At 48.5% G+C, this 20,410-nt stretch overlaps 1 protein-coding gene across 1 annotated transcript in view; it reads right to left on the bottom strand.

Moving 5' to 3' along the window:
* The window catches only part of mxg (myxovirus (influenza virus) resistance G), a 305,424-nt gene that overhangs the window by 237,991 nt on the left and 47,023 nt on the right, over positions 1 to 20,410 (bottom strand). The gene's annotated exons all lie outside the window — the stretch shown is intronic.

The following is a 20,410-nucleotide window of genomic DNA, read 5'->3' as shown; positions in this document are numbered from 1 at the left end:
ACGTGTGCGCCAATCAGCTATCAGAACGTAGTCAAGCGTCAGAGCGCCTATAAAAGGAACCCGAATTCGCCATTATAGCAGATTTTCTCTACTTCAGCGACAACATTTGTCTCTGTGTCCTCTGGATAGATTTGAAGCTATCGGCGTGGAAACTAGCCTTCTCTGCCAGAACGAGCCACACAGCGGACTGCGCCTTCACTCACCGCTCTCTCCTGTCGCCGTTCTCCAGTGGCCATCCGGCGATCATCAGCATTATATCCATTTGATTATCTGTTATTTCTTACAGTGAAGGATTCGAACAAGCGTTATTTCAAATGCCTTGTTCGACATGCGCCACATGCAGATCCCATCTGCACGAGGTCGACTGGAATTCAGAATGCGTGTCATGCCTGGGGCCTGCCCACATGGAATCTGCACTCTCTGCTGGCGGCTGCTCTCTCTGCGAGGGCATGCCTGTTTCGGTGCTGCGGACGCGGCTAGCCCTCACCAAGGATGGCGACGCCGCACCTCCTGTTTCCCGCGCTGCAGCCAGCGGCAGCCTGAGAGCATAGATGTTAGCAAGCCCACGCCGGCCATGACCCTGCGTGCTTTGCTTTCTACGGCTCGGACACCATCACCGGTCCTGTTTTCACAGTCAGACCAGTGAAAATGAATCGCATTATGGTGAATCACGGCTGTTTACGAACCCTGATTCCCTGGCGGGTTCAGAATTGGTACCACGGGGGCGTGGCCATGGGTGAGGCCTCCAGGAGGAAAGTGTTTTTTACAGACGCTTCCAACCTGGGTTGGGGAGCGCTGCACGAGGGCAAGCCTGTCTCCGGCCTCTGGTCGAGCGTGGAGCAGAGCTTACATATCTACTGTCTGGAAATGAAAGCAGTTTGTTTGGCCCTGAAAGCATTTCTGTCGAGCCTCAAGGGACACCACGTCTTAGTCCGCACGGACAACATGTCAGTGGTGGCATATATCAATCGCCAAGGTGGTCTCAGGTCGGGCAGCCTGTACTCCATGGCGAGAGATCTCCTTATTTGGATGCAAGCCAACTTGAGCTCTATGAAAGCAGCGCATATCCCTGGCATTCAGAATCTGGGTGCGGATATGCTTCCTCGAGACAACACTCCCCTAGGCGAGTGGTCTCTAAACCCTCAGACGGTTCGTCTGATATGGAGTGTTTTTGCCGAGGCCGAGACAACACTCACTGCGCTGTGTTCTTTTCGAAGAACAGGGATGCGCTGGCCCACCCCTGGCCCAGCCGTCCGTTATATGCCTTTCCCCCCGTTTCCATGATCCCTCAGGTAATCAAACGGGTCATGGAACTGGGAACCAGTCCTCCTAGTGGTCCCCCTCTGGAAGTCTTGACCGTGGTTTCCAGAGCTGGTTTAGATGGTGGACAAAGCCCCATTGCTGGTCCCTGTGAGGAGAGATCTCCTCACGCAGGCGAAGGGGACGATTTGGCATCCTCGTCCCGACTTATGGGCCCTACATGTATGGCCCCTCAACGGGTACCCGGGGACCTCCCTGTGAAGGTCATGAACACGATTACTGAGGCTAGAGCCCCGTCTTCCAGGCGTCTCTATGCTCTGAAATGGTCAGTGTTCTCCGGCTGCTGCTCGGTTAGACACTTTGAACCTCAGTCATGTGAGGTATCAGTGATTCTGATAGACGCGGGCCGTTCCCCGTCCACGCTCAAAGTATATATGTGACAGCAATAGCAGCTTATCATGCTCCGGTGGCTGGCCAATCGCTAGGAAGATATGACTTGGTCATACGGTTCCTTAAGGGGGCCAGGAGGATGAACCCTCCCAGGCCACCTTCTGTAACATCCTGGGACCTCCCACGGTCCTGGGGGCCCTGAGGGGTCCTCCATTTAAGCCGCTTCAGTCGTTGATCTTAAACCACTTTCGCTAAAGACTGCTCTCCTGCTGCCACTGGCATCTATCAAGTGAGTGGAAGATGTACAGGCGCTCTCTGTGAGCCCCTCATGTTTGGAGTTTGGAATAGGTGACTCCAAAGTTACTCTCAAACCCAGACATGGCTATGTCCCTAAGGTGCTCTCAACACCGTTTAGAGCACAGGTGATTACATTATTAGCTCTTCCCCCTACCGTTAAGGATGGGGAGGCTAATCCACTTTGCCCTGTTAGAGCTTTGAAGGTCTATTTGGAGCGCTCTGCGTCCTATAGACAGTCAGAACAGCTCTTTTTTCTGCTTCGGTGGCCGATCCAAAGGATCTCCAGTCACGAAGCAGAGGCTGTCCAGATGGATAGTGGATGTCATCTCCTTGGCATGCGCCTCGGTGGGTCAGTTTTGCCCTATAGGCACTAGAGCTCATTCAACTAGAGGTCATGGGCGTGGTCCTTTGGGTTTCCTATTCAGGACATTTGTGCGGCGGCCGGTTGGTCCTCGCCCTCCACATTTCTGAGGTTCTATAATATGGAGGTCGCTTCCCTGCAGGCTAAGGTCCTTTCTGTATGATATTAGACTCGACAAGATCCAGTCTCATCTATGTGTCAGGTCACTGTTCATAAGCACACTATCCCTTGCTCTAAACCAGCTTTGGCTGTTTTTTGTCCATGTATACTGTATAATCAGATCCAAGGGTATCTGGTCTATTAGTATATTTATTTTGGGGTATGAGCTTAGTGATTTCACTATATATATGATTTACACCTGACGGTGTCTGGTCTTATCAGTGTATATATATAAACAAGCCAGAATTCATGTATTTATATTTATATATATATATATACACTCACCGGCCACTTTATTAGGTACACCTGTCCAACTGCTCGTTAACACTTAATTTCTAAGCAGCCAATCACATGGCGGCAACTCAGTGCATTTAGGCATGTAGACATGGTCAAGACAATCTCCTGCAGTTCAAACCAAGCATCAGTATGGGGAAGAAAGTTGATTTGAGTGACTTTGAACGTGGCATGATTGTTGGTGCCAGAAGGGCTGGTCTGAGTATTTCAGAAACTGCTAATCTACTGGGATTTTCACGCACAACCATCTCTAGGGTTTACAGAGAATGGTCCGAAAAAGAAAAAACATCCAGTGAGCGGCAGTTCTGTGGGCGGAAATGCCTTGTTGATGCCAGAGGTCAGAGGAGAATGGCCAGACTGGTTCGAGCTGATAGAAGGGCAACAGTGACTGAAATAACCACTCGTTACAACCGAGGTATGCAGCAAAGCATTTGTGAAGCCACAACACGCACAACCTTGAGGCGGATGGGCTACAACAGCAGAAGACTCCACCGGGTACCACTCATCTCCACTACAAATAGGAAAAAGAGGCTACAATTTGCAAGAGCTCACCAAAATTGAACAGTTGAAGACTGGAAAAATGTTGCCTGGTCTGATGAGTCTCGATTTCTGTTGAGACATTCAGATGTTAGAGTCAGAATTTGGCTTAAACAGAATGAGAACATGGAACCATCATGCCTTGTGACCACTGTGCAGGCTGGTGGTGGTGGTGTAATGGTGTGGGGGATGTTTTCCTGGCACACTTTAGGCCCCTTAGTGCCAATTGGGCATCGTTTAAATGCCATGGCCTACCTGAGCATTGTTTCTGACCATGTCCATCCCTTTATGGCCACCATGTACCCATCCTCTGATGGCTACTTCCACCATGTCACAAAGCTCTAATCATTTCAAATTGGTTTCTTGAACATGACAATGAGTTCACTGTACTAAAATGGCCTCCACAGTCACCAGATCTCAACCCAATAGAGCATCTTTGGGATGTGGTGGAACGGGAGATTCGCATCATGGATGTGCAGCCGACAAATCTGCGGCAACTGTGTGATGCCATCATGTCAATATGGACCAAACTCCCTGAGGAATGCTTCCAGCACCTTGTTGAATCTATGCCACGAAGAATTGAGGCAGTTCTGAAGGCAAAAGGGGGTCCAACCCGTTACTAGCATGGGGTACCTAATAAAGTGGCCGGTGAGTGTATATATATATAAATACATGAATTCTGGCTTGTTTCTGCGAGCCCAGGAATCCTGGGTTTTCAGTTGTAGCCAGTTACTTGGTGCAGTGTTTTACATTGCATCCCCACTGCGTATAGCTACGCAATACGAAGTGACCGTTCTTGAAAGGGAACGTACTCGGTTACTAACCTAACCTCGGTTCCCTGAGAGTGGGGAACGAGTATTGCGTAGCCTGCCGCACTGTAGATTTAAACCTGCTATAATCGCGAATTCGGGTTCTTTTATAGGCGCTCTGACGAGTGACTACGCGCTGATAGCTGATTGGCGCACACGTCAGAGACGCCTTCGCCATTGGATGTGCAGTTGCTGTTGCAATATGTTTTACATAAAAGCTTCAATAATCTAAGGAAAAGAGTTTCCTCACTGCATATAGCTACGCAATACTCGTTCCCTACTCTCAGGGAACCAAGGTTATGTTAGTAACCGGGTACATTTTAGATGCCTCTTGTAAATTGTATAATTTAGGTTTCAGCCAAATAGAGCATTTGAGGTGATGCTGAAGAGAAATCAAAATTAGTTTAAATCTATATTTCAGACTGAATTTGTACTGAAACACACTCATGGTAACAATGCAAACAGATAGAACTCGTGACAGATAGGTGAGTGGGTGTTATATTGCACACTTTTAACCCTCTGGTGCTGTTCAGTCATTTTTGACAGAACAATTTTACGCTTTGGTTCGGAATGATAAACTTGGAACAGGGTTCTTGCTGTTCAGTCATTTTTGACAGAACAATTTTACGTTTTGGTTCGGAATGATAAACTTGGAACAGGGTTCTTTCTTCTCCAGAATGCTATTAACTGAAGAGTTCTCTTACGAGAGGTTCTTTCGTACTGCGTAATATCTTACGCTAGGGGAAACCCTCTTTTTCTCGAGATATTGAAGCCAAAAATTATCCTTAATTTTGAATTAATGTAAAACGCATTGCAGCAGCATGCAGACATAGGCAAAGGCGGCTAGCGTGCCTATTGGCTGCCCTGCGGCAATTGCAGCAGCCTATCGAGAGAGGCCCTTCTGTGACGGTCCAATGGGGACGCTTCGCGCCCACTGCATCACCCTCCTGCCGAAACGGGTGTGGCCTAGCCCTATAAATATAGCTCGATGGGCTGATATAATCTGATTTTCATCTCTTCTCACGCTCATCGCTGGATTCAGAGTGAGAAGCCGCGGCGTCGAGACAGCTTTCTGCGGGACCGAACCTCTGCACTGAAGTCGCTGGCCTTCACCTCGCTGCCTTCAGCCGCCGTTCCTGCTACGCTATCCGGCGTACTATATATCCTTTACTCTGCTCTGTGTGTGTGTGTGTGTGTGTGTGTGTGTGTGTGTGCTCGCCCCGTGACTCACACGTCTATCATCTAAAAGAGCCGCGTCTTTTTAAAGATGCCATCCTCCTGTGGCTTATGCCGAGCCACACTCAGCGACGGGGACCGCCATGTGATGCGTTTCCTACCTGGGAGAGGATCATGCAGCTCTCGCGCTCGCCGACGGCGGCTGCCCTCACTGCAAGCTATTGCCTATGGTGACTCTGAGGACTCACCTGGCATCCTTCAGCGAGACTGCACTTCCACCCGCTACAGTGCCGTGCCATAAAAGCGCCATACTCAGCGGGTCCCCGAGCCTTCTCCAGCCTGTGAAAGCTCGCCGGTTCGCCCGCCAGCTTCACCAGCTTCACTCGAGTCGCTCACTGACGGATAACGGCCGCTGCGCGCCGCCGCTTCCGCCATTAATGACGACGAGATAGCTGCATCTGTAGAGAAGGCCAGCTGCTCTATCCTGGCGTCGGACAGTGCAGTGAGGATTGGGCGAGCTCTGTGGACCTCCCCCTTCTGTCCGTGGGTCGTCAGGGAAACGGGCCAGCATCAATACCGCGGCTAGCTTTTTTTACGTTATAAGAAAGCTACCCCGCCCCCCATGGGCGTGCGTCACCGGCGAAATGAGGAAAGAGTGTGTTTTAGTCCCGCCGAGGCCGGACCAATCTCCATTTCTCAAACATTTCTCAGCTCCTCTGAGTTTGAGTGGCTGAAAATGTCAATATTGCAGCAACGAGCCTGTTGTATAACACGCACGCCTGCAAATAAACGCATACATAAACTGTGATGACGAGCCCTAAACCGTGACTAGCTTTCTTTACGTTATAAGAAATCTACCCCGCCCCCGCCCCCCATGGGCGTGCATCACTGGCAAAATGAGGAAAGAGTGTGTTTTAGTCTCGCCGAGGCCGGACCAATCTCCATTTCTCAGCTCCTCTTAGTTTGAGCGGCTGAAAATGTCAACATTGCAGCAATGAGCCTGTTGTATAACACGCACACCTGCAAACAAACGCCCACAAATGTTCTCCCCTGTGGCTCAGTGGTGGAACCCCAAGCCTTTATGCGAGAGACCCGTGTTCGATCCCGGCACTCGCAGCAGATAAAAATTTAGTCTCGCCGCGGACAGACTTCCACCGAAACTTTTTGCTCGTTCAGTTCCAGAAAATGCGACTGTTCCAGTGTATTTTGCAGTAAACAAGCCGGTACCACGGCCCGCTTGCCTGCACACAAATGCCGTTTCCACGGCGACCCAGAAAAATCATATAAGCATGGTATTTTCTGGTATTCCGGCCACAGCCGATGGTGTTATGAGTGTTATAAAATGCCCACAGCCCAGTGTTCATTTCTACACACAAACACAGCCCGCCACGGTACAGGGCTCGCACAAATGAAATTGACGCGTGTCAATTGTGCATTAAATGTAGTGAATGTGCCCACAACCCAGTGCCCACAAACACTACACACTGCATGTACCACGGTTTCTGTAAAACGAAACCAACACAAGTCTTCCTAACCTCCTAGGAAAACGACGGTGTTTCAGTCTCGCCGCGGCCAGACTTCCACCGTAACTTTTCGCACGTTCAGTTCCAGAAAATGCGACTGTTCCAGTGTATTTTGCAGTAAGCAAGCCAGTACCACGCCAGCTTGCCTGCAAACAAATGCTGTTTCCACGGTGACCCAGATATGAGTATAATAAAAATGCCCACAACCCAGTGCTCATTTCTACACACAAACACAGCCCGCAAAAATGCAGGGCTCGCACAAACAAAATTACCTCATGTCGATTGTGCACTAAATGTAGTGAATGTGCCCACGTCTCAGTGCCCACAAACACTACACACCACATGTCCCACGGGTTCTGTAAAAACGAAACCAACACACATTCAGTCAGCTCAGGCCGACGGTGTTTTCAGTGCAGTAAATGTGCCCGCTGTCCCGCGCCCACATTCACTCACAGACATGTAAAGCCCCACAGGGCTCGCCCCGCTCTCTCTCCCTCAGCAAACTGCTATAAGGGATTTGAGCGCGGCCAGGCTGCCCGTCGCAATCGGCGCGCCCCCTGCCTCACACACTGTAAACACAGTATCTGCGTTACAGCGTGCCGGAGCTCCCTTGCCGTCACTATGTCACGGCCAGAGCCCAGATCTCATTCTACCCCTAGCTATTCACGCAAAAGTGTGGGCACAGCTTCCTGGGGTATCAGAATGGGTGCTGAACACTATAAAAAGAGGCTGTTCGCTACAGTTCGCTCGACGCCCCCGCCGTTATACAGCGCGCGTCAAATCCATGGTGAAAACAGAAGTAGCACATCTACTTCGAGCCGAAATAGCGACACTATTGAGCAAAGGGGCAATAGAGCCCGTTTCTCAAGATCAGAGCGAAGGGGGTCTGTACAGCAGATATTCCCTGGTACCAAAGAAAGACGGGGGTCTCAGACCCATTTTAGATCTAAGACAACTGAACAAAGCGCTTATGAAACACCGGTTCAGAATGCTCACAACCAGCAAAATCCTCGCGCACATTTGCCAAGGGGACTGGTTTATGTCGATAGATCTGAAGGACGCTTATTTCCAGATACAAATAGCGTCACGTCACAGGCGATTTTTGAGATTCGCCTTCGAGGGCCAGGCATATCAATACACAGTCCTACCGTTCGGCCTGTCCCTGGCACCCCGTATATTTACGATGTGCATGGACGCGGCTCTCACGGCCCTGAAACTTCAGGGCATGCGAGTTTTGAACTATTTGGACGATTGGCTGATTCTAGCTCGATCTCATTCAGAGCTCATAGAACACAGGACCATATTACTCGAACACCTCGAGAATCTTGGTCTCACAGTCAATTAGGCGAAGAGCTCGCTGTCCCCCAGCCAGGAAATATCCTTTCTGGGCACAGAGCTGAACTCGCTGTTAATGACAGCGCGACTATCGCCAGAGCGCGTACTGAACATTCAGCGCCTCACGAAATCCTTCCGCTGCGGCACTATAGTCCCGTCAAGAGATTTCAGAGAATGCTGGGCCTCATGGCCTCATCATCATCAGTACTCCAGCTGGGTCTGCTTCGCATGTGCCCACTGCAGTGCTGGCTGAAAGCACGAGTGCCGTCTCAAACTTGGGCCTCCGGTCTGTTTCGCCTCAGGGTCAATCAGAAATGCGTCGCAGCTCTGAAACCTTGGAAGGCGACCGACTGGTACCAGTCAGGTGTAAACCTGGGGACTTCCTCGAGTGTGCAGGTGGTGTCCACGCACGCCTCCACCTCAGGATGGGGAGCACTGCACGAAGGCAGACCGTTCTTCGGCCTATGGTCAGAACGAGAGAAGCTCCTACACATCAACTGTCTAGAAATGATGGCAGTCGATCATGCGCTGAGGCGCTTCTGTCCCCGAATAAGAGGTCACCACGTCTTGGTCTGCTCGGACAACATGTCAGTGGTAGCCTACATAAATCACCAGGGTGGCGTCAGATCCTGAAACCTTTACAGGGTGACGGAACGCCTCCTGGTCAGGGCTCAGCACAATCTGCGCTCACTGAGAGCAGCACATGTGCCTGGTCACCTGAATTTGGGACCAGACAAACTGTCCAGGAACAATGTTCCAGCAGGAGAATGGTCTCTGGACACGTAGACGATCCTCCTGCTGTGGGAGACATTCGGCAGAGCGCAGGTAGACCTGTTTGCGTCCCAAGAGAACGCTCACTGCCCGAAGTTTTTCTCCAAGAGCAGGGATGCGCTGGCCCACGTCTGGCCCCGCTGCTCCCTCTATGCTTATACCCAGAATACTACAATCGCTTGAGCGCAGCTCGCTAACCGACCAAAAGCTAACATGGGCAAAGTAAGACCCATGCTGTTGCACAGCTCAGGCCGAATGTTTTTCACCCTGACAGTGTGGAACACTATAAAGTGATTAGCTCCCTTAGGATGCTAAAAGTTATTAGGAATGATGCTTCTAGCCTCTCTTCTCAGACTCTCTGTGAGTCCATGGTGATTGTACACTATATGAGCCCCGGGCACCTGCCCTTGGGACTTTGGTGTCGGATCCCAGCACGCACGGCGTTTTACACTGTGTTCCCCTAGCGTAAGATATTACGCAGTACGAGAGAACCTCTCGTAAGAGAACGTACTCGGTTACTAACGTAACCTCGGTTCTCTCTAGAAGAGGGAACTAGTACTGCGTATCTTTGCCGTGACTGCAACACGCTCTGGTTCGCTTCGGCGATGAAAACCAGATTATATCAGCCCATCGAGCTATATATACAGGGCTAGGCCACGCCCGTTTCGGCGGGAGGGTGACGCAGTGGGCGCGAAGCGTCCCCATTGGACCGTCACAGAAGGGCCTCTCTCGATAGGCTGCTGCAATTGCCGCAGGGCAGCCAATAAACGCCTTTGCCTATGTCTGCATGCTGCTGCAATGCGTTTTACATTAATTCAAAATTAAGGATCATTTTTGGCTTCAATATCTCGAGGAAAAGAGGTTTTCCCCTAGTGTAAGATATTACGCAGTACTCGTTCCCTCTTCTAGAGAGAACCGAGGTTACGTTAGTAACTGAGTACGATTTCAAGAACATAACAACTTATGTTATCTTTGTCTATAAATGGATTGAGAACTGTGTTGAAATCTCCAGCAATCACCAGCAGCCTGTTCTGTTTTGTGTCTATTTTATGGTTATAAACACTAACAAGAGTGTACAGCTGACCTTCCAGTTTACACACAACATTTCAACACAACATATGTTCCAGTTATCTTTTTTATCACTTATACATTCAAAATCTAGTGGTTCTCTTACGAGAGGTTCTCTCGTATTGCGTAAGCTAGCTTACGCTGCGGGAAAGATTCATCTTTTCTGAGAAATTGAAGCCAAAAATTATCCTATAATTTTGTATCCATTGTCAACGCAGTTCAGCTGCAGCAGACCATGAGCAGGCTAGCTAGCAGCTCATTGGCTCGCTCACAGGGAACTGCTTAAGCCTATGAGGAGACACGAATGAACTCTCGGCCAATGAGAGTCTGACCTGCTCTCATTGCGTCAGAGCACGCCGAAACGGGCGTGGCCAGAGAGTATAAATTCGCCTCTCAGGCTGCAAACTCTGATTTTCATCTCTTCAGCGAGGCTACACGCATCTGCTGATCCTGAGAGAAGCCGCCGTCGTGGAAAAGGCACCTTCTAGCGAGCATCTGGGAGACTGAGGAAGCCGGCCGTCTTCGCCACCTTCAGCCGTCCTGCAAGCTAGCGCCATCCGACGGATTCATATCCTTTTACCAAAAAGCTTCTTGTATTGTGTGTGTATCTAAAAGAGCCGAGCGTCTTTGTAAAGATGTCTCGTTTTTCCTCCTGCAGTTATTGCCGCGCTCCCCTCGAGACTGGAGACCGCCACGTCATCTGCGCTCTTTGCCTCGGATTGGAGCACGCCGAGCTCGCCCTCGCCGATGGCGGCTGCGATCTCTGCGAGGAGATGCCGTTGTCGACCCTGCGGGCTCGACTTCAGGCCACTAAAGTTGCTTCCGCGCCGCCTCTGACTTCGCCACGTAAGAAGAAACGCCGCTCTCAGAGGCCCCCGGAACCCCAGCCAGAAGCGTTCATCCCGCCGGAGCCTGTCGCCTCCCGCTCTCCTTCTCCGCCGCTTCCGGACATACAGTTGCCGCCGAGTGGCCGCTCTGTCGCCTCCGATGACGCCGCGGACATCAAGGAAACATGTTCGCTTCTCGCTTCAGACAGTGAGGAATGGTCCGGTTCTCACGCCTCTTCGGCCCGAGAATCCTCTGGGACCCGCGCTGGAATCGAGGAGGAATTAGTGCGCCTCCTCTCACAGGCCGTCGAACGCCTCGGGCTCGATTGGTCTCCTCCCCCCGAGCAGACCATCAACCGTATGGACGGCAGCTATTTCCGCCAGCGCTCGACTCCCGTCACTAAACGGGCCGCGCCCTTCTTGCCCGAACTGCACGCGGAACTCACGAAGTCCTGGAATGCCCCGCTCTCTGCCAGAACTCGCTCCGACTCTTCCGCCCCGCTTCGCGTTGTGGACGGAGCCGCAGAAAAGGGCTATCTTTCCATTCCCCCTGTAGAGGACCTGGTCGCCGCACATTTGTGCCCACCCTCCACAGATGACCTGTGCTTCCTTCTAAAGCCTGCAGAGCGACTTCGAGCTTCCACGCCCGCGCTTACTCAGCCGCCGGCCAAGCAGCCTCTGCACTTCACTCCATGACCGTCCTTCAGATTCTACAGGGTGATTTACTGCGTGAGTGGGACGAGTGCGGAAAAAATCCCCCCTCAGTCGCGGATTTGAGGAGCGCCACGGACATTGCCCTTCGCGCTACAAAATCTGCTGCTCAAGCCCTGGGGAAATGTATGGCCGCCATTTGCGTGTCTGAAAGACATTTGTGGCTCACACTCGCCGACATGGGAGATTCTGAGCGCGCCGCTTTTCTCAACGCCCCGCTCTCTCCATCCGGCCTCTTCGGATCTTCTGTCACGGGTATCGTTGACCGTTTCTCCGAAGTGCAGAAAGCCTCCCAGGCCATGAATCTTTTTCTGCCTCGTCGCGCTAGCTCCTCTGCAGGCCGCTCACGTGACCAGCCTCCTGCACGAGCCCCACCCCAGCGCCCAGCTCAGCACAGTCAGACTTCTCAGCGACGCCAGGGCGGCCGCCCTCGTTCTCGCTCTGACAGCTGCCACAGACCGCCGCCTCCCCGGGGGCCTCGGTCCAGGAACACGCTGAAACCTGATCACTCAAAGTCTGCATAGCACAGCTGAGAAAAGACGGCGCTCTCCCGCCGAGGCCGGACCGCCGTCAAAGTTTCGCCCTCTGTTAGTCCCCGCTCACGCGGCTACTACAGCAGTGTACCCCGCCATTACCAAGCCGGTCCCCTTTCCCGCTTGCATCAGCACAAACGCCGTTGTCATGGCGACCCAGAGAAATCTCAAAAAGAGCATAAAAGCCTCACGTGTAGAAAATGTGCCCACAACACTGTGTTCACTCATACACAAAAGCATTTCAGTTCCCGTGTGTCTCACAGAGCCCACTCTCATAAAGCGGTTCCAACCCCCTCGAGTTTCAGAGTGCATAAGCGCGCCCACGAGCCCGTGTGCACGTCCCACCTCTGCTCACTCTGTTACACGGCCCTTAAACTCCTCTCTGAGTGTAAGTCCCGCTGTCATAAACACTATGAGCGCGCCCGCACGGCCCGCTGTGTGCAGCAACGGGGACCATGTAGCCATTCACCCCTTAGCATTACGCTTCAAAGCGTGGGAAGCTATTCCGGGAATTTCCCAGTGGGTGCTAAACACAATAAGGCTAGGCTATCGCTTACAATTTCACCGCCGCCCTCCACGTTTCCGAGCGCGGCTAGAAACTATTGTGAACCCAGAAGCAGTGACTCTGCTCCGTTCAGAGATAGCAAAACTATTGTGCAAAAGGGCTATAGAGAGAGTTCCTCTATCTATGAGCGAGTCGGGGTTTTACGGCCGTTATTTTCTGGTTCCAAAGAAAGACGGCGGCCTCAGACCAATCTTAGACCTCAGATTTTTGAACAAAGTTCTCATGAAGAGACCGTTCAAAATGCTCACTATCAGAAAACTCCTCGCGCATGTGCGCCAGGCGGACTGGTTCATTTCACTAGATCTGAAAGATGCTTACTTTCAGATTCAGATAAATCCCCTTCACAGGCCATTCTTACGTTTCGCCTTCGAAGGCCAGGTTTATCAATACACCGTCCTTCCGTTCGGCCTATCCCTAGCACCCCGCACGTTTACGAAGTGCATGGATGCGGCGCTCGCCCCCCTGCGGAGTCAGGGGCTGCGAATACTGAACTATTTGGACGACTGGCTGATTTTGGCACAATCACAGAGAGAGCTACTGTCTCATCGTACAGTTCTCCTCGACCATCTGAAAAGTTTGGGCCTCTCTGTCAACTGGACAAAGAGCGCACTTCAACCCAGTCAGACTATCTCCTTCTTGGGTATAGAGCTAGACTCGGTCTCGATGACGGCTCGTCTGTCTACACAGCGCGCGCGCCGTGTTCAGCGTCTCGCCGCATCCTTTCAGATGAACAGACTCACACCTCTGAAAACTTTTCAGAAGGCGCTGGGTTACATGGCCTCAGCCTCCGCAGTGCTCCAGCTGGGGTTACTGCGCATGCGCCCGCTTCAGTTCTGGTTGAAGAGCCGTGTGTCTCACCGCGCATGGACCACGGGCCGCCAGCTGATAAAGGTAACGCAGACCTGTATCACAGCTCTGCAGCCATGGACCATGACAGAATGGTTTCAGCGGGGCGTTTCCATGGGGACCTTTTCTCGCCGAAAAGTCATTTCGACAGACGCATCCAACACGGGTTGGGGTGCGGTCTGCGAGGGCTCACCGGCCTTCGGCCCCTGGTCAGCTCAGGAGAGTCTCCTCCACATAAACTGTTTGGAGATGCTGGCGGTCGAGAACGCGCTCACGCGCTTTCTGCCGCGCATTCACGGTCACCATGTGCTGATCCGTTCGGACAATATGGCCGTGGTCTCCTATCTAAACCGTCAGGGCGGAGTCAGATCCAGAAATCTCTTCCGGCTGACAGAACGCATCCTAGTTTGGTCCCAGTGTCACCTGCTCTCGCTCAGAGCGACGCACGTGCCGGACCATCTGAACGACGGTCCAGACAGTCTGTCCAGGAACCCCATGCCCCCCGGGGAATGGTCCCTGCACACTCTTACAGTCCAAAAGCTGTGGCGAATATTCGGCAGAGCAGAGGTGGGCCTCTTCGCCTCAGAAGAAAACACCCACTGCCCAATATTTTTCTCAAAAGGCGAGGACGCGCTAGCCCAGACCTGGCCCAGCCGCCCGCTTTATGCATTCCCTCCGGTTTCTCTGCTACCGCAGGTACTTCAGAGAATCCGGGAAACACGCCACTCGGTGCTCCTCATAGCCCCGCGTTGGGAGGGTCAGACTTGGTTTCCGGAGCTCACTCAGCTGTCACAGACAGCCCCGTGGCCCATTCCAGTCAGAACAGATCTCCTCTCCCAAGCTCGCGGCACGATCTGGCATCCCCACCCAGAGCGCTGGGCGCTTCATGCGTGGGTGATCAACGACTACCCGTTGCTTTGCCAGAGGGAGTTCTAAACACGATCATGCAGGCTAGAGCGGCTTCTACTAGAAGGCTCTATGCATCTAAATGGTCTGTGTTCTCTAAGTGGTGCACCGACAGAAGCTTAGACCCACGGTCATGCGAGGTTCCTTCCTTGCTAGGTTTTCTCCAAGAGATGCTGGACAAGGGCAGGTCCCCGTCCACTCTCAAGGTGTATGTGGCAGCCGTCGCGGCATTCGCTGAACCCCGGCGCGGCCAGTCACTGGGCAAAGATGGCTTAGTCATCCGCTTCCTCAGGGGAGCTAGAAGGATGAACCCCTCACGCCCCCCTTCGGTGCCGATTTGGGACCTTTCCATAGTTCTCGAAGCTATGAAAGCCCCCCCATTCGAACCGTTAAACACCGTGGACCTCAAATACCTTTCGCTCAAAACCATTTTTCTGCTCGCGCTCGCGTCAGTGAAGCGTGTGGGAGACCTTCACGCGCTGTCCAGTAGCGCTTCCTGTCTGGAGTTTGGGCCCAATGACTCCTTAGTCGTTCTCAAACCTAGACATGGTTATGTCCCAAAAGCGATTGGTACCCCGTTCAGGGCACAAGTTATTTCCCTATCGGCTCTGCCTGCATCCGATAGCGAATCTGACTCTAATCTCCTGTGTCCGGTCAGGGCCCTGAGATTATACTTTACTCGCACTGCTCCGGTCAGACGAGCTGAGCAGCTTTTTGTTTCGTTCGGTGGGCGCACCAAAGGGTTGGCCGCCTCGAAACAGACTCTGTCCAGATGGATAGTTGATGCCATTGCAGCCGCATACGCGTCAAAAGACCTGCCATGCCCTCTGGGCATCAGGGCCCATTCCACTAGAGGCATGGCCTCATCGTGGGCGTGGTCCAGCGGAATTTCCATTCATGATATTTGTGTGGCAGCGGGATGGGCTTCCCCCTCCACCTTTGTCAGATTTTACAATCTAGAAGTTCCCGCCTTGCAGGCTAAACTACTAGCAGTCTAGTATGTTACAGCTCTTCTGGTTGAGCTGCACTATAGGGAGTTATTCACTCAGACCGATTTCGCTCTGTCCCTCCTTTTCATGTGCTTATGTACTTCACAATCCCCGGCCCGCTCTGCTGGCCTTTGTCACATGTACATATATTATTCCCACTCATAAGGGTTCCCCGGGGTCCCCCCTGGGACTCATAGTGGATGCTTAGCACGCACGGCGTTGACCAGGTGTTCCCGCAGCGTAAGCTAGCTTACGCAATACGAGAGAACCTCTCGTAAGAGAACGAATCGGTTACCTAACGTAACCTCGGTTCTCTCTAGATGAGGGAACGGGTATTGCGTTCCTGGCCGTGCTTGTGCTACTAGCGTTCTCGCTTCATTCTATGAAAACCAGAGTTTGCAGCTTGAGAGGCGAATTTATACTCTCTGGCCACGCCCGTTTATTTTGTTATTTTATTTCTGTTTTTATTTGACTGGGACAGCGCACAATTTAAAACAATTGCACCAGAGTTAGCTAACAGCTAATTTGCATCTGTTGTCCCTAGGTTTCGGCGGGCTCTGACGCAATGAGAGCAGGTCAGACTCTCATTGGCCGAGAGTTCATTCGTGTCTCCTCATAGGCTTAAGCATTTCCCTGTGAGCGAGCCAATGAGCTGCTAGCTAGCCTGCTCATGGTCTGCTGCAGCTGAACTGCGTTGACAATGGATACAAAATTATAGGATAATTTTTGGCTTCAATTTCTCAGAAAAGATTAATCTTTCCCGCAGCGTAAGCTAGCTTAAGCAATACTCGTTCCCTCATCTAGAGAGAACCGAGGTTACGTTAGGTAACCGATTCGTTTTCTAGTATGGCTGTTCCCTTTTGGGAGGTAAAAACTCCTTCTCCAATGTGTGTCTCTTGAAAGAAAACAACCTCCACATTGTGTAGTTTTTTGTCATTTTCCACATCTCTGTTTCATTAAAATAAAATAAAAAATTAGCCATTAACAGATCTGCTCCAAATATCCCTATTAAACAAAGAGGAATGGAAGGTAGGATTTTTTTTATTTATTTTTTTGTTGGGGAAGGAGGAGGCGGAAACCGATGAACATTTAACAAACTTTAATACCAAAAATAAAACAAATACAAAATGAAAGTAAAAGACAGCAGCCCCTCACGGACTACTGCTGTCACATATAATAAACAAACACAACATAAATCCAGGCCTGGCCTCTCTCGCTCTCCACTGTCGTCGCTCCTCCTTTATGCTTCCGCTCCTCCGTGAGAGATACGAGACCTGTGCGTTGCGCAGGTGGCGCAATCACGCCACCGGCCTCGTGCCGCTCTCTCACGGCCCTCTGCCCTGTCCTGCTCGCCACACTGAGTTTTAAACATTCTGGTGTCCAAAGATATTGCTTTTCTATTGTTATATTCTTTGTCTTACGTTAATTTTGTCTTGGTTTTGGCAACAGTGTTATCTTATACCGGTTTCTCCCATAACAGCTTTCTTTTTAACCAGGTGTTAAGATTCTTACTGAACACAGCCTGGTCTCATTACTTATACTTATAGGTACATAATATTTAAAGGGACAGAACATATTTTTTTGTATGTACAATATGGAAGTACAACATCAAACATGTAAAAATAATTAGGCTACAGCTATATGTATTTAATTTAAGATATTTACAAATCTATCATAATATAATTTATATTGGTATTGGTTTTTTTTTTTATGATTTATTTTAGACCATTAACCCAAACTTTGTGCTTAGACATAACCACTTTTATAGAGAATAAAAATAAATAAATAAATAAAATGCAACAATTAGAAAAATATCTAAATTATGTAAAAACGAAAAAAACAAAAAGCAGAAAATCAAAGATCTTGGAGATTCTTTAGGGGCCATGAAGTTTACATAGGGTGACAAAAGCACACAATGTGCTCTTACGTGTACACCACATCCTGTAAAGATGGGCATTGTGGGTGAACATGGGTGAATATCTTTCTGGGGGAGAAAAGCATTGTTATGTGTAACTGCCAAATATGAAGACAGTTAGGAATGAAATGTCTAGAAAGGAGAAATCTAAAAAATGTACAATAAAAAACTGTGTGTATTGCTAATGCCATTGACCGAAACGTAAATAAATGTATTGATGCCAGTAAATAGAGCATTGACACCAGTAATGTAAAAATGTACGCAAACAGTAAATATGTTAATGTAAGAAGCAGCAACATGTGTGTAAATGTAGAGATGATGTGTTTCAATAGTGATTATAAAAGATTATAAAATTTTAACCCTCTCAGGAGTGGAAGATCTTTTGGACAGAGAGAAAAAGCAAGCAGCAGCAGCAAGCAGAAGTCAGCTATACAAGACCACATCCTCAGATTACAGCTCACAAATAACATAAATATTTATGATCATTTTATGTTGTGTTTTTAGTGTATTTAATGGTCATTGTCCCACAGCAAACACAATAAATATTACATAATGTAATGGTTAAACAATTAGTGAAATATTATTCAATTTAGACATTAAAGTGTGTTTTTGTTTAACATTACATAATCCATAAATTAAATTTAATATGTTGTCAATACGTCATTATCATACGTTTAGTGTTTGTCGAAACGTCACTAAATAAGTTGCTGTCCAAATATAAAGTAAATGTGTGTGGTAAATGTAAAATACAGATTCAAAATAATAATAATAATAATAAAATACAACCCTTCAGTTGTTTTTTTAATGGTATAGACCTTTTAATAATGGGTTTTTAATAAGTGCCTTTTTGCTTTGTCAAATGTTTGTTGGATAAATCAAAGAACAATACTATTATGTATTTCTTTGAATTGTTAAACTATTTTTTTACATTTTTTAAGCATCATAACAATTTGAAGGAAGTTACCTTATATCTACAGAAAAAGTCTGTGTGGAACAGGAGACTGTCGTCGATTCAGCTGTCAAGTTGACTAGATTCACTTATGCACGGTTTGATAATTGTTTCCTTATATATCTACATTTCCTGAACCTGCCACACTTTTACTTTCATTTCTACATAAGTGTGCTCAGAAAAAAAAATTTATATTTCTGAAAAAACTGCAGGAAATGTCACATTGTTGTCAGTTTACATTGTCAACTTGTTTCCAGAGCTCCTTATTTATTACAGTGTTTACTTTTTTCTTTATTTACCCCGAAAAATTTTTAGTGAAATGTGACAACGTGCCCCATAGTGTGGGGCACATTTTAACATATGAGGGGCATGTTGTAACATGACCAAACGACACCTTAAAATGTTATCTGATCTAATGAAAAATATATAGATACAAGACAAACTAAAATATTTTGCCACTAAAATAATTAACTTTTTTAAATATAATAGTGGCTTCTTTTTTTTTTACAATTTTTTACAAAGTTTGACAATGAACTCATTGTGGGCACCATGCTTGGGACGGCCCTGATCACAACACACAGCTATAGCATGGTTTAAAACAATGTGGGCAAATATAAGAAGAAACATTCAGAAAAATACAGAGACTAACACAACACTCACCTTCCCTCCATACACAGCTCTCAGAACAGCCTATACTCTAATGTAATTATGAAATATCAATATATGGAATATATGCTCATATCAAGTCAAAACATATACGGACAACAATATGAAACATAAATTGGAACAATTACATATATTGAAAAATTTATCCCATATAAAAATGTTAATATATGTATTGCAGGCCACATTCACACAGCAGCAGAATACGGTTGTCACGTCATACAGTGCGAGGGAGCCACTCGGCTAAGGGATCACTGTTAAGTCACTGTCATCAAGTCACTGTTCTCCACCATAGCAGCTTCCGTCAGTTTTGTGTTATGCGCGACTTAATGAATTGAGTTTTATCTCTTCATCTCAGCCCTTAACGCGGTCTGTGCCGCTCACATAGCAGCGCTGCACCACTGGAGGAAGGCTGAGTTTTACATGCTTGGGAGTCGGGACCACTGTAAGGGTTATTCATGGATATCATCAACTTAACTAATTACAAAACAAGTACATATTTATTCTCTGGAAGCCGGGCTAAATAAGCAAGCACTGTTGCTGTATTCCTAGCATGGTCTAGACCCGGGGCCTGTTTCAATAAGGAGGTTCAACCAACTCTGAGTTAAAACTTAGTTAAAAGTTGATTTACCCTGAGATGAGTTTTTGGTTTCAGAACAGCTGAATTGAGCTAGTTCAATCAACTCTGAGTAGGTTGACTCCGAGTTAAGCACGTGCACCACGACTATGAATATGAACTATACTATACTATACTTCTGAGTCAATACACAAGTATAATTCTTATTCACTGTTATATTATCCATTGAAAACTGACAGAAAGGCAAGTTATTAAACTAATACTCATTTTCATGGTATTCCACAGGCAAAAAAACACAGTGCTGCACCGCACTGAATTAAAGTGGCAGCGCATTGTTCACATTAAAATAGACATAGATTGACAAGAAACTGTAATAATTTCATCATATACGCATAATTACAGTTAATGTGTAATACAGTTACTAAATTATATGGTCAAGAAAACGATTATAGTCCCAAAAGTTGCAAAATGCCATCATATATGATTTCTCCCCCCACCCCCTCAAAAAATACATATTTGGGGGGAAACTACATGTAAAAAAAATCATTTTTTATACTGTTTCAATGTCTTAAACAATGTCAAAGTTAACTTTTGGATTTAAAATCAAAATGACTTACCCATTTTTGATTTTGTGGCACACAGAAACTGCGGATCAGTAGCGCACTGCAAACGCAGCATATGTGAAAGCAAGCACTAGTGCGTGCTGCTCCTGTACCGTATACTCACTGCATACGCACTGCACACAGAGCTGCATAGGCTGCATAGATTAGGTCAGCCGGAACTGGGAACACTTCCCTTAAATCTTGATGTACTCGCTACATCATAAGAAGAATGGCATCTACGCTAATATTAGTGTCTTTGTTTATCCCGAGGTTTTCCCGCAGCCTGCCGGATCCAGGCCGTGTCCAGATCTGACGAGGGAGCTTTGCCTGGACCCGATGACAATGCA

The sequence above is a fragment of the Rhinichthys klamathensis genome, unplaced genomic scaffold (genome assembly GCF_029890125.1).
Source record: "Rhinichthys klamathensis goyatoka isolate OS25496 unplaced genomic scaffold, OSU_Roscu_1.1 h1tg000076l_1, whole genome shotgun sequence".
NCBI lineage: Eukaryota > Metazoa > Chordata > Actinopteri > Cypriniformes > Leuciscidae > Rhinichthys > Rhinichthys klamathensis.
The sequence above is the reverse complement of the archived record's forward strand: the minus strand, read 5'-3'. Positions and strand labels throughout refer to the sequence as shown.